We start from the raw sequence: 13,586 nt of genomic DNA, 5'->3' as shown, positions 1-13,586 counted from the left end.
CGCTGGGAATTGTTTTCATTCCCAGCCGGAATTAATCTCAAACAGTCCCCTGAGATAAGCACACACTTTTCAGTTCTGTGAAGTGCTGCTAAAAACAGAAGTATCAAATAAACTAGAAAAGAAACCAAGTACAAAAAAACCAGCCCAAGTACAAAGAGCTTCAAGGATGACTCTGAACCGGTTGAACTACTTTGCTTCCTGCAAAGGTTTCATCACCTTGGCCTGACCTTTATGCCTTATGGGAGGGGCAATTACCTCCCAGCCTTACTCCCGAGTTGCCCCTTTTGTTTCAGCTGCTCTTGCCTTCTAACAGCTCTGTGCACATGCGCACTGGGAACAGGCTCCCCAGGGTCCTCTGCCTTGCTGCTGCCAGACTCCGAAGGCTCCAGAGGCAGCACCCCACTCCCAGATGGTCCTGGTCCCATCTCTGCATTGGGTGCAGGACCCTTTTCCGAGTCCTCCCCAGACTCCCTGACTGGTCCCCATTCTTCCCCACTGTCCGATTCCACTGCCGTCTGCACCGGTTCACCGGCTGTGAACCACATCATCTTTAAGCATCTCTTACAAAAGAAGCAGTTTACAGGAAAGGATTAATTTGCTTGGCTAATCTAGTGATCTTTCCTAAACTCAAAAAAAAAAAAAAAAAAGGAGGAGGGAGGAGGAGGAGGAGGAGGAGGAGGAGATGGAAGTAGCTACTATTAAGCAATTAGGCTTTTTAAAAGAGGTTGAAAGAACTCTGGCTGACCTAAAGCCAAATTTATTTGGGCTCAAACCTAAATACCAGATGGGAAACTTATAGGAAACCCCTGAAATCTCAGGTGGATCAGCAAGTTGAAGGGGGGAAAAAAACAACACCAAATAAACAACCAAAAGAAGTCAGTGGCAAACCATTTTGTACAGCTGCCGAGAAAATGACATGCCTGTGCCCGTATAACCAAGAGGAATCCAGCTTGATTCTGAAATGTTTACCTTTCTTTCAGCTCACAAAGAATCCTTCCCAAAGGATCTTCCCCAACTCTTTCAATGTAGGCCTTCCTGCATGCAGAGTAAGTATTTCAGTGCTTCACTGTCTTAGAATTAAAAGTCTCCTGCAGACATCCATAGACTTGGATGTCAATACACCGAGAGCTGTCTTGTCTATTTGTGTTTAGGGCCCACAGGATGCAGTTCAATATTCAGTCATGGATTTCAAGGCACAAGAGTGAAGCCGTTAGTTAGACAGCTTGACTTGTCAGGCAGAAAATTGACAAAAGCTCTGAAAGGCCCAGAAAACACAGCCTTGTGGGCATTTACGTTGGAAATAGGACCTTGAGACACACACAGGTAGGCTTATTCGCCTAAAACTCTTCTTACCTGCTCCGCCTTTCGGAAGGGAAGCTTTATGAAGGTCTGAAAATGACCTGTATAGTTTAGTAATGTGCTTTTTTTAAAAAATGTTGCTATTGCTACCTTTAAAAAAAAAATTGTGCTACATTGCTCCTACACATTATTGTACCTTGTGTTTAACAGTGTGCTGTTTGTTTTCAATTTAGCTAACAAGTGAATTCACCTGTTATGGTTTTATCACTAAGGACCCCTACAGATCACCCATGGGCATTTAAGTACCAAACTCTTATTTTTAAAGGCTGCATGATGGATTGAAGGAGGAAAAAGGAAGAGGGCTGTTTAACCCACATTTCTGGGACACTTACACACAAGCCAAGAGAACTGCTATGGACTAAAGCTCTCCACCTTCCCCATATTGACTTGAGGAGGATGGGAGTTATAGCCCAGCATACCTGGAAGAGTCTAGACCAGGGGTGTCCAACCTTGGCAACTTTAAGACTTGTGGACTTCAACTCCCAGAGTTCCTCAGCCAGCAAAGCTGGCTGAGGAACTCTGGGAGTTGAAGTCCACAAGTCTTAAAGTTGCCAAGGTTGGACACCTGGTCTAAACCGAAGTTGTCTGCCTTGCATTGTGAATCAAAAGACCTGCCCACTGTATTATTGTTGAAGGCTACACAACCGAGGAACTGACTATCATTTTGTCAGGAGTAGGGTCATCAAAGAGGCTGCTCCCCTCAATACATTGGAATAATTTATTTCTCTGTTTATTATAATTATCTACCTTCTCTCTAAGACAGACTTCTCCAACCGTGGCAACCTTAAGATATGTGGACTTCAACTCCCAGAATTCCTCAGCCAGCCATACTGAAAACCACGTGTCTTAAGGTTGCCAAGGTTGGGAAATGCTGCTCTAAGAGACCGAAAGAAATCTTCCCTATTATTATTTCCATAGCAGCTTTGCAAGAGATCCAAGAAAGCTCCATGGTCAAATGTAAGGATCTGTGCTCTTAGTGCTCTCTGAGTTTGGTTGCTTTCTTGCAGACGTTTAATTACCCAACGAGGTAATGTCTTCTGTGCTAGACGAGAGTGGAGTTTAATCTGTTTATATACAGTGGCTTGCCCTGTCGGTAGCCTAGGTGATAGGTAGATGGCGAACCTTTTTGCTGTGGTGTGCCGAAAGTGTGTGCATGCCGACACCCACAATGCAATGCGCCCCACCCACCCACGTGCAACACTCCCCCTTACCTACACTGCACAGGCGCATGCTTCCCAGCTGATTTTCGGCCCGTTTGAGGCCTTTTTCAGCCTCCCAGAGGCTTGAGGGAAGCCTCTGTAGCCTTTGGAGGCCGAAAAACGGGGCCTGTTCCATCACTTCCGGAAGGGCTGTTTTTTGGCCTCCCCAAAGCTGCAGAGGCTTCCCTCGAGTCTCTGAGAGGCCAAAAAAGGCCTCAAACGGGCTGAAAAATCAGCTGGGAGGCGTGCACATGCGCAGTGCAGGTAAGTTTGGCTGGGGCTTGCGTGCCTGCACAAATGGCTCTGCGGGCCACCTGTGGCACATGTGCCATAGGTTCCCCATCACAGTCCTAGACCAAGCTAAGTAAAAAAACGCTAGAGTATTCCTGAAAGCTTGGTATTGAGACAAATTAGCCATCAACAGACATATAGAGATAAACAACATTTACATGCTATTCAATAGAGAAATCAAAAAGCTAAAAAAGGAAAGCAAAAGACTTAAACACCTCCCAGCCAGCAATCAACATCCAGGTATGCAGGGATTAACACCATGATTAATACCAGACTAGCAATCAAACGGTGAACAATAGCCAATTCAGGAACTTCCAAGAAGAAAACAACACTTGGACCGACACTGACAGTGGGCAAGCCATAAACAGAAAACAAATCCCACTCCTTTCTTAGGTAGGGTAGTGATACATCTGCCAGAGAGAACCAAGGACTCCACTGTTGAACCCTGAGCTACCAATATTCTTTTCTGTTGGTATGAAAGGATTTGAATCTAGCTCTCTCCTGTTCAAGTCATGCTCCCTCCTGTTTCATACAGGAGCCAAAAATAGTTTTCTATGTCAAGATTTTCATCTGTCAGCCTGTCCTTTTAATCAGGTGTTGGAACACTCGCTCAGTTCAGACTGAGCTGTCAGGAAGTGGCACTCTTTCAAAATGGTTGCAAATTGAATGCGTTTTCCCCCTTTGCAGGGGAAGAGCAAGATTAAAGGACAATCCTGCTGCTAAAAAGATGACTAGGTGGCACACTTATCTCGACCGTAATTTGCGCCTGCCCAATTCTGCGATTGAATTTTGAGGCCGGAGCACCCGCTGACAAAGCAGAATAGCCAATTATATAAGAAGTAATGGATTCTACAAGCTCTGCCCAGATTGATGGTCCCAAGTCGCACCGGGTTGAGCTATCCAAAGCCAGGAGTATTATTTTCTTCCCAATTTACTGTTCGGTTAGGTGTCCAAAGCTAACCAGGAGGAAAGACCCCTCTACGATCTCCCTGGAGCACCTGAATGTAATACTGAATGATGGCCACGCTGCCATCCCCCGAGCAAGACATCCATCATGGTGACTTTTGTAGCTGCCCACGGTAATGATGTCTCTCCCCCTTCACCGGAGTTAATGAATGCTTTAATTACAGCATTTACCCACACAGCTGTTGGCTGCTGTTAGCTTTTCCCTTAGCCTTAATTCACGCTCACATATGAGTACACTCAAAAGGCAGCCGGTGATAAGGAAGATCCAGGAATGGCCTGGTGGGTGAGCAGAAGAGGGCTAGTAACTGGAAGAATTTAGCCCTGAGAAGATCACAGTTGCTTGTCAAGTAAACAGTTCCTTTGCTTCTTCCCTGTCCCGCTTCCTCCTTCCAGCCAGCAACTGGAACAAACACTAGAACGACACCAGTGCCAACACCAATTCTAAAGAAAATGTCTGAGAAGGCCAATTCAAGCGCTTGTTCATTGTGGTTGAAAACTGCCAGTCTCTCATCGTCTTTTCTCGAGACCAAACCTACTCTGCTCTTTTAATCACTGCTCATTGCTTAATTTTCCAGGTTGCCTTCCCGTTCCTGCTCCAGTTTCTTGAATCTTGCATAAAATATGGAAGTCTGAGGAGTCAAAGTGGGGTCTTACTGAGTCCCCAAAAAAGTAGAATGATGATTTCTCACGATTTGGGGATTATGCTTATGCTGATGCATCCTAAAAGTGCATTTGAAATTCTGGACGTTCTTATTATATTCTTAAGTACACTTATTGCACTGCTATTTATGAGCGGATAATCTGAGACAAACCTACCATATCCGAAAATATTATTTCTTATCGATGCTTATTTTTTTTGTGATATGTTTACACAAAGTAATGCTTCCCCCCAATCTTATCAATGACTTTGATGTCAAAGTTTAGCAGCGCTGATAAAGTTTACAGATGACAAAAAAAGACAAAGCATGGCCAATACTTTAGATAAGAGAGAGATGTGTTGAGGTAATTCCCCGTTAGGAGAATGAGCGCACACTGGGAGACATAGTGAGAGTGGTGAAGAATAACACACAAACAGCACACAGCTACACTCTATAGTAACATGTAGGTTTTACTTCCAGTAAACGGTTAAGCAAAGTCCAAACACAGTCCAAGTCATTCACGGTTAAAGCAGTCAGTTTTCAGTCCAGGGATAATCCAAATAACAAAGCCCAGTATCAAAAACAGTTCAGTAACAGACTCACATCAAATCCAAGAATAACGATGATCAGTAACACTCAATAGGGAAATGCAGGAACGGCAACACTCAGAAACAACAGAACAACCCAGGTTTCTGGCTCCATCTTATGGTCGTTTGGAAACCGCACTCAATTACAATTTTAGCATTCTCTTAAAGAGACAGTATTAAAATGTCTATCCTGGTTTATATATTTTCCAACCAAACTGTTAGGTGACTTACATTCCTAACAGGATGTTAAAATATCTAAAAATTAGTGGGCTAAAATGAATAGGATGGAATTTAATACAGAGAAAAATGCATCTACATCTGAAAAGGAAAAAGGCGAGGAGGCACCTAGGATAGGAAGCAGTGGTGGGATTCAATTTTTTTTACTACCGGTTCTGTGGGCATGGCTTTTCCGGTTCTCTGAACTACTCAGAATTTCTGCTACTGGTATTCCAGAATTGGTCAGAACCTGCTGAATACCACCTCTCTGATGGGAAGACTTCACTAAGTAGTAAAATATGTGAAAGTTTGGGGTGCTTTTGTTTACTGCAAATTAAACACGAGCTACTCGTGGAATTGCTAAAAAGGCAAAGCCAATCTTGGCTTTAACAGGAACATGTTAATAAGAATGCAGAGACCAAGTCATGGAAAATAAAATTTTCCCTTCTACCCTGCTTTGGTTAGATGTTTTGGAGAATTGTACTCAATTCTGGTCCAACAAGGCAGGATCCCCAACCTTTAAGCGGCCCGGGCACGTAATAAGCTGGACGCAAGTTCAGATGAGGGCTACCAACATGGAGAAGGATCTGGAAACCAAGCGCTTTGAGGGATAATTACAGGAACTGGGAAACTTTAGCCTACAGAAAAGATGACTAAGAGGAGATACAATAGCAGTGTTTGTATATCTGAAGGGCTGTCACACTGAAGGAAGAGTGGACTTATTCCTTATTGCCCCAGGAGGCATCAGAACTAATAGGTTATAACCACAAGGAACAGAATTCAAACTGGACATCAGGACCAACCTCCTGGCTTTGAGCTGTCAACCAGTGAACATGCTGCCCGCATGCCATGGCATTTTTCTTCTTCACTAAGTCTTCAAACAAGCGCTGGCTGCCTGTCAGAGATGCTGTGTTGGCCTTCGCACCGAGCAGGAAGGTGGACCACTAGATCGGTATTTCTCAACCTCAGCAACTTGAGTGGACTGACTGGGGAATGTTGGAAGTTTAGATCCATGCATTTTAAAGTTGCTGAGGTTGAGAAATATAGATCTGGATCACCTCTATGGTCAGTCCAGGTCTATGACTTTAAGAATCAGCAATAACTTATGACTATAATATGCCTAATTGCAGCTCTTCCTGGCTCTGAGTTCTATGGATAAGGTGACATTAGATACCTGAGTAGGTTTAGCATAAGGATATTTAATTTGGCTATAGGTCTCTTTTCTTCCAAAACCTTTTATCTTTTCCGTTAGTCTGTGGACAAATCTTTTTTTTTCCCCCTTGGAAATTTTCTATACCCGATTCATTAATATTCTATTTCATTCCATTCCCTTCGATTCCAGCCTTGGACCCCCCAAACCATAATTCTCATCGATCTTGAATACAGTGCCTGAGGAAGATAGGAAATGTAGTTCCAACAGCTGAGGATCATGGGCACCTTGCCAAGCTCCATATGGCTCTCACCATATTAGGGTGAGAGTTGAGCCCTTTATCGCAGTGGTCCCTAACCTTTCTGGCTCCGTGGATCGGCTGCGGTGGTGGTGGAGGGGAAGTGGGGATGGTTTCGTGTGTGCCAATCACTTGCACAGATAGAGCTTTCATTTATTTGTTGTGTGGCCCAGTTTCCAAAGGGCCACGGAGTGCTACTGGGCTGCGGACTGGGGGGTCAGGGACCCCTGCTTTATAGCAGGGGTCCCCAACCACCGGTCCGCGGACCAGTACCGGTCCGTGGAACAAATCCTACCGGGCCACTGGTTTGCTGGGCACCGCCATCTTGTTTTGATGAAAAAGTGCTTCCGGTGAGCTTTTCCGGGTAAAAAGCTCACCGGAAGCACTTTTTCATCAAAACAAGATGGCGGCGCCCAGCTGATGCCGGTACCGGGCCGCGGCATAAAAAAGGTTGTGGACCACTGCTTTATAGGATTCGACCTGTAGTAGCACTGAATGTCTTTTTCTGGACACATTCTTTCCCTATTCATACTAGGTTTTAATGCTGTATGCCTCCCAGTGCCTTTATAGAGTTAGGCGGCCTTCTAAGTGTAATAAATAAAAAATGAATAATTCAGCAGGAGCCCTGGCAACCTTCAGAAGCTGAAAAAAAATGCAATGCTGAGGACTGTTAGGAATATAAGTCACCTAACAGGTATTTGGGTTAGAAATATATAAACCAGGATAAACATTTTAGTACTATATCTTTAAGGGAATGCAAGAGCATGCAATTGGGTGTGGTTTCTCAAACAGCCATAAGATGGAGCCAGAAACCTGGGTTGTTTAGTCTTAGTCTCAGAAGAGAGTGTGAGTAAGTCTCTCTGTTTCCTTCTGTTGGAAAGTATTGCCGTTGCTCCATTTCTTCTAATTGACTGATATTACTGGATTTAATGTAAGTCTGATACTGAACTGTTTCTCACACTGGAATTTGATATTTGGATTATCCCTGGATTGAAAACTGACTTGATTTAACTTGTGAATGACTTTGGATTGCTTATTTTGGACTTTGCTTAAACTTTTCTTGAAGTAAAAACCTACATTTACTGTACAGTGTATCTGTGTACTGTGTGTGTATTATTCAAACACTTCTCTCTATACGTCTCCCTGTATGCACTCATTCTCCTAACGGGGAATTACCTCAACAAGGACCCCTCCTGATTTTTAAGTAAACTGCCTGTTTGGAAAGAGAATAATCCAGAGCATTGACTTCAGTAAGGGGACTATGGGGAGATTGTTCTGCCTTCTAGTTTGCAGGACCTATATCCTGGAAGTGACTGAAGCAGAGAAGTGGGAGAATAATTTATTTGGCTTTTACCGCAACAGCAATAGCATTTAGGCTTATATACCGCCCCATAATACTTTATAGCACTCTCTGGGCAGTTTACAATGTCAGCATTATTTGCATATTGCCCCCCAAGAATCTGGGCCCTCATTTTACCGACCTGGGAAGGATGGAAGGCCAAGTCAACCTTCAGCCCCATTAGGATTAAATTTCAGGCTGTGGGAAGTGTTTGCCTGCAATGCTGCATTTCACCACTAGGCCTCTATTTGATGGTTTAAAATCCTGACTTGAATTACTTTGTAAGTAATTCAGAGCAGCAAATCTACATAATACTTCTTCCTCCTCCTCCTTTCCACACAGTAACAACCCTGTGTAGTGGGTAGGGTTGAGAGAGAGAGAGTGAAAGCCAGATTTCATGTCTAAGGCAAAACTAGAACTCACCATCTCCTGGTTTCTTGGCCAGCACCCGAACCACTACACCAAACTGTCCCTAGACAAGACCCTTCCAGAAAATCAGCAAATAGGTATCTATGTTGGTGAGCATTTTGAACTTACAGAACTTTAGGTCTCTTTAATTCAGTAAGTTCTCGTGGCCTTAGTTTCAGTGCGGGAAATAGAAATGAATAGAAACCATCTTCTTTTAACGATCCCATACTCTTTGGCGGGGTGGAGTCTGGGCAACTGAATGGAGCTAGCAGAGTGGCCAGATGCCCTTCCTGTCACCAATGAGGAGTTTTGTTCAGCAGATATATTCTCATTGTGCCCAGAGAGAGAAATACCTGCCTGTACCCAGGTTCAAACTCACAGCCTCCTGATTGTGAGGTGAGGCTCTAGGCCACTGCACCACTCCATAGAAACAAATAGAAATGTTTGCTCTAAACTGAACCCAGGGCATGGTGACTATTGATAGCAACTGATTAGAAATCCTACAGTTTCGCTACTGCTAGTCTTAGTTGACAATTATTTTTCATTATGGACAAAGGTGGTTGTAGAGCAAAAATTAAGGCCACAGGCATTTTACAGCCGGCAGGTCACATCCAGTCCTTTTCCTGTCCCTGTCCGGCTAGCGGTTGGTTTGGGAGGGGGGCAGAGGTGCATGGGAAGGGGGCAGCAGCAGGACACTCCACAAAAGCCCCCGTTTCTGAGGTGACTCCTTGGGAAAATCAATTGCCCACCCTTGCTGCAGATTCTGTATTCATATTATGTTCAGGTCAGAAAGTTAAGTGATACAAAGACCGGATAACTGAATTACCAATCTGAAGTCAACTCATTCATTCTTTCAATACTCCTGATGTATGCAAGACTTAGGCTCCTGACAACCTGCCTGGTGTTTGTACATACTTATTTCCTCCGGCTTTAGGAAAGGATTTATCAGCACCAGACAGAACATTCTTCCACCTCCGCTACTATTTGGCAGAGTTGCCAATACTTCCCAAACTCAGAGCTTATGCCCTTGTGATTCTGGGGAAATCCAATCAATTCAACATGTCTTTATTTTACCATAAGTTTTATAAGGATCTTCAAAAGGACCTCGTAACTCCTCTTTTACTAAATACACTTGGGAGAACGGATGGTTTTTACACCTGAAATAGTGAAATCACTTAATGCGGGAGCCAATTTTGGGGGGTGTTGAAGCAGTTAAAACGAGGCCATAGTTGACATCAGATCTCATCCTTTCTCTTTCCTTTTGTCTGATTTTATTTGGCCGTTTCTACTGCTGATCCAGGATCATAGCTTAAGAAATTGATTTGATATGAATCTAAATGTATTTTCTTTTCCCCCTACAAGCAAATGCTCAAGCCTAGCCTGTGCTTATTAAATAAACTTGAAGATAGATCTGTCAGGAGCCTGGTGGAAGAAAATACTATCAGACCTAAGAGTTATGTATTAAAATGACAGGCCTTACAGCTAAGCTTTGAGGCATCTTATTAGCACTGTCTGGATCGTCTTCTCTTCTTTTTTCCCTTCCTGCTTAAGAGGAGTTGTTTTGTTTTTTTGACTCCTGTCCTGCAAGAGCAGCAGCCTCTTAAGACCCAAAGCTGATGCTGAAAAAGGCTGTGAGGCATCTGGGACTGTGAAACAGAAGCAGCCAAGTGGTTCTTTGAGGGACAAGGTGGGAGCGATTTCCAAGGAAAGAGATATCATTGCCTGAGCTGTCACTGGCAGCTCCTTATCTCATGTTCTGCTAGGTGGAGATAAAGATTGTTAATAGCGTTACTTCTCAAGGGGAGTGACAATAGCAAGCAACTGACAGCCGGAAGAGCCTTCTGCAGCAAACAGAGTGGAGGGAAGTAATTAAGACACTGCAACAAGGAAACAGTTTTGTTACGGACCAGGGAAAGCAAAGCTTCCTTGACCCCATTAAATAAATTTAAAAAAAAAAAATCCCCAAGAGGCAGTTAACTAGCTTGGTTCAGAAGAGCATGACCCGCTTCGCGCTGGAGTGAAACCTCACAGCAAGTTTGCAGATTCCCACTCGGATGAAAGGTCAGGGAGGAAGTGACCCATACCAGCTGTTAGGAGACTGGGCCCAGCCAAAGTGAAGATAATAAATAAATGGAAAGGAAGTAATTCACTGGCAGGACAAGCTAGGATACAAGTACACATTCAATTTTTATCACCGCAGCAGCTATCTGGTGTATCTTTTCATCTTTTTTTTTAAATCGGAAAATGAACTAAAGTTCCATAACGTGCCAAGTTTGTTATCTGTTTCTGAGCTGAAGGACATTCCCCTCACCTCAACATAAACACAGCTCTGAGCTGGAAGAGAGGCTACATATTCTCTCTCTCTCTCTCCCTCCCCCCCCCCCCCCCTCTCTATCTATCTATCTATCTATCTATCTATCTATCTATCTATCTATCTATCATCTATCTATCTATCTATCTATATCTATATCTATATCTATATTTATTTCCTGTATTGGAGGCTTTTAGTGCGTAGTCCAATACAGGAAACACAATGTTGCCAGCCAATCAAGACAAAAAAAGCTACAAAACAGACAGAAGATATTAGAAATACCAATCAAGCAGAACACAGCAAACTCCAAGACCAATAAACCAAGACTCCCAACCAATCAGGATGAAGAAAAAACCATTCTGGCACAGCAGTAGGCTAGCCCCAAATTTAAAACAGAAACGGCTGTGAAAGTCTGACTCACAGACGAACACAATACAGAAGCCTGATGATGGCAGATGAGATTCTGCCGAAACGTTGCTACAACTTTAAAAGCACAACTATAATGATGTGGGAAAATACCTGAACAAAGCTGAATACCATAGATAGATAGATAGATAGATAGATAGATAGATAGATAGATAGATAGATAGATAGATAGATAGATAACGGCCTCAAACGGGCTGAGAATCACAACAGAAGTTTTGGGCTCAGTTGTGGTCGTTTGTCGAGGGCTACCTGTACCCTCTTTGCTGTGAACTCGGCATCTGGTTTCTGTTCCTTTTGTGGTGATTTTATAAATGTGCTTCCTCTTCCCTCATTTGTAACCCACCTTAGGAACATCTCAATCCAAGAACGGTGAATTTAAAGTTAGTACAGCACATCAGAAAAAATGTTCTCCGTGGCAGATATATAAAAACCCTTATCGCATTGACTAATTTTGTCCTTTTTTTATACGGAGGGGGGAAAAAAATCTCAAATGCTCAATTTGGACAAAGAGTATTATTGGTTGTAGATCATTCTGGATCTCTCTCTCCCTCCCATGCCCAGTTCTACTATCTCTCCCTTGCTTGCTGGCTTCTGACAAAGACAAACTCAATGGGAAAAGCCAGATTCGCTTAACAATTACACAACACTTAACTGCTGGGAATTGTTTAACAACAAACAAACAAAAAGGTCAAAAATTGGATGCAACTGTGAATATATATATATATTAGAGTAGATGATGCCTATATAAATGTAACAGGCCTAAATAAAACAGGCATGAACCAACATTCTTATCCAGTAACAGAAGTACCTGTAATTTTCCTAAATGATTGCCACTTACGAACCAGAAGAATGAAACCATGAGAAATGAGGAACTAAAAGTAACAAGTTGGCTGAAAGTTTCAGTTGTACACAGGTATACGTGGAAACTGATGGTCAGTCAGAAAGGAAATAAGGAAGCGGGTTATGTGGTTAGAAGAAAAGCATAAAGGATAGGGCTTGAGATCAGCTCGGGGCCCCTTTTTGGCTTCAGCTGTCCTTAGGATCTGCTTGGTCAGGGGATCCCATTGCAATGGCTTATTAATGTAAGTGTATTACTACTATTGTATCTTTTATATCTATTCATTTCTTATGTTCCAAATTATTAGAAACAATAAACCTCTGATCTTAAAGTAAGAATTTTTGTTTGTGTTGCTGTCTGTTTCCTATTGATATTTTTTTATGACACAACTCTCTTAATAACTGCCTCCTTTAGCAATGGAAGCATTCCAGAGCTACATCCTAGAACAGTGGTTCTCAAGTACAGATAGTCCTTGACGTAAGACTTAAGATTTAAATTGAGCCAAACATTTCTGTAGGTAAGGGAGACATTGTTAAGTGGGTTTTGCCCCATTTTATGAACTTTCTTATCACAGTCGTTAAATGAATCACTGCAATTATTGACTTAGTAACCTGGTTGTTAAGTAAATCTGGCTTTGACATTGACTTTGCTTGTCAGAAAGGTCGCAAAAGGGGATCACCTAACTCTGGGACACTGCAACTGTCGTAAGTATGAGTCAATTGCCAAGTGCCTGAATTTTGATCATGTGACCATGGGGAATGCTGCAATGGTCGTAAGTGTAAACAAAAACAGTCATAAACCCCTTTTTTCAGTGCCATTGTAACTTTGAACAGTCACTAAATGAACTGTTGTAAATCGAGGACTACCTGTAATTATGATCCACCCTTCTTAAAAGTTGCCAAGATTGAGAATTACTGCCCTGGAAGTAATGTTACGTGGGCAGCCTTACAACTTTCAAGTGTGTACGCTATGGCCTTTTTATACAAACAGAACTTGTACCGCGACTTACGCTGTGTGTTTAGCGAACTACCAAGTCATTCAGCATGATGAAGAATTGATGGTATCAAGTCTCATTACGATATTTAAGACTCAGCCATGCAAATTTTATATCCCTTTTGCTAACTTAACATTTTAAGCATCGCTTAGGCTGTTCTGAACATCAAAAATACAGAGGAGTTGTAAATCATATTGCAATGGTAATGAACTGAAGAAAAGAAAAAAAAACACCCAGTCTGCTTTCATGGGAAGTTCACTGAGATGAAGGTTTTATGCAACAACAGAAGAGCTCTGACGCGAAGTAAAACAGCGACTTGGATCCCTGCCCAGCCCCACCCACCTGGAAGTGGAGAAAATTCCCCAAGGAAAATTGTCAATCAAATGCAACCGGAATTTCTCAAACCTATCTTTAGAAGAACCAATTATGTAGGTGTACACAAAAGGCTTTTTAAGCCTTACAACGGGTACAAATTCTTTTGAACCTGATAGGATAGCAGAGCCAGAATCAGCCAGAATCGTAGGGAAAGGTGACAAATATGAATGACAGCTGAATGCAATGAAATT

General features: G+C 42.7%; 1 protein-coding gene across 2 annotated transcripts in view; it reads right to left on the bottom strand.

The window, feature by feature from the left end:
• The window catches only part of WDR18 (WD repeat domain 18), a 66,197-nt gene that overhangs the window by 14,478 nt on the left and 38,133 nt on the right, over positions 1-13,586 (bottom strand). The window lies entirely within an intron of this gene.

This window comes from Notechis scutatus, chromosome 1 (assembly GCF_049901735.1).
Source record: "Notechis scutatus isolate UNSWTSFEM ecotype Mainland chromosome 1, rNotScu1.2, whole genome shotgun sequence".
NCBI lineage: Eukaryota > Metazoa > Chordata > Lepidosauria > Squamata > Elapidae > Notechis > Notechis scutatus.
Note: the sequence above shows the minus strand (reverse complement) of the source record. Positions and strands in the feature narration are given on the sequence as shown.